Genomic DNA, 1,227 nt, shown 5'->3' with positions numbered 1-1,227 from the left:
CACACACACACACGTGCTCGGGCTCCCTTACACACACATGTGCTTGGGCTCCCTTATACACACACACATACTTGTGCTCGGGCTCCCTTACACACACACATACTTGTGCTCGGGCTCCCTTACACACACACACACACACACACACACACACACACACACACGCTCGGGCTCAGTCCTGGTGTTTTTACTTACTGATATATAGACATGGTTCTCACTCTAAAGCAGTCTGTCCTTGAGCTAGAAGTAAGCATATGCCACCATTTTCTATTTACCTGGCTTTAAAAAAAAAAAAAAAAATCTTGGGTCCCAGATTCGAATCCTACAAATAGAGACTCCTGATGTAAGATTATACTTTGAAGATTTTACTTCCTTATATTAATGTTAAGTCTGATATAAAGAAGTTTCTCACTGAAAAGTAGAGGCTAATATTTCTGAACCTTTGCTCTTAGAGAAGGTAAGACCACTACACACTAAGGGAATTCAGAAGAAATAGGCTTCTTAGTCAACTAATATGATTTGGATGGGGAAAAAAATCTAAATACATTACTATTTACTGTAGCTAGAACGTACAGAGATGTGCCTGTCTAAAACAATTATATAAATTCTTAAAAAAATTCAAAGAATAAAAAATAGATGTGTTGCTGGGCAGTGGTGGCACACGCCTTTAATCCCAGCACTTGGGAAGCAGAGGCAGGCGGATTTCTGAGTTTGAGGCCAGCCTGATCTACAGAGTAAGTTCCAGGACAGCCAAGGCTACACAGAGAAACCCTGTCTCAAAAAAACCAAAAAAAAAAAAAAAAGAAAGAAAGAAAAGAAAAGAAAGATGTGTGTTGCATGTTTATCTGTATGTGTATATGCCTCATGGGAGGGGCCCAAGGAGGCCAGCAGAGGGGTCCTGTCCCCTGGACTTGGACACACAGGAAGTGGGGAGCTCCCAGTGTGGCCCTGGGAGCGGAATCTGGGATCCTCTGCACGTGCTCCGAATGCCAAGCTGTCACTCAGGCCACAGATGCAAGACTTAGATCTTCTTTGCACAGAAATCTGAAAGCGAAATGCATATCACTGTCAACATTCCCCATTCTCTCTAAGACTGGTGCTTTGTGAAGACGGAAGGAGGGAAGTTTCTCCGGAAGCTATAAAACCCAGAAGAAGCTGGAGAGCAGAGGTGAAGTGCCCGGGCACCTTAAAATAGAAATCTCGGGATGGACAGCCATTTCACAGAAAAAG

General features: G+C 43.4%; 1 protein-coding gene across 4 annotated transcripts in view; it reads left to right on the top strand.

Annotated features, from left to right (window-relative positions):
- Tex2 (testis expressed 2) overlaps window positions 1–1,227 on the top strand; it is a 115,194-nt gene that overhangs the window by 36,896 nt on the left and 77,071 nt on the right. The window contains exon 2 of one of the 4 annotated variants that reach the window (XM_031350666.1): window positions 1,090–1,165. The exons of the other annotated variants lie outside the window; for them this stretch is intronic. The gene's annotated coding sequence lies outside the window, so the exon portion shown is untranslated. The remainder of the gene's footprint in view (window positions 1–1,089; window positions 1,166–1,227) is intronic. 4 annotated transcript variants of the gene reach the window in all.

The sequence above is a fragment of the Mastomys coucha genome, unplaced genomic scaffold, assembly GCF_008632895.1.
Source record: "Mastomys coucha isolate ucsf_1 unplaced genomic scaffold, UCSF_Mcou_1 pScaffold5, whole genome shotgun sequence".
Classification (NCBI taxonomy): domain Eukaryota; kingdom Metazoa; phylum Chordata; class Mammalia; order Rodentia; family Muridae; genus Mastomys; species Mastomys coucha.
This window is presented reverse-complemented; position numbering and strand designations above follow the sequence as displayed.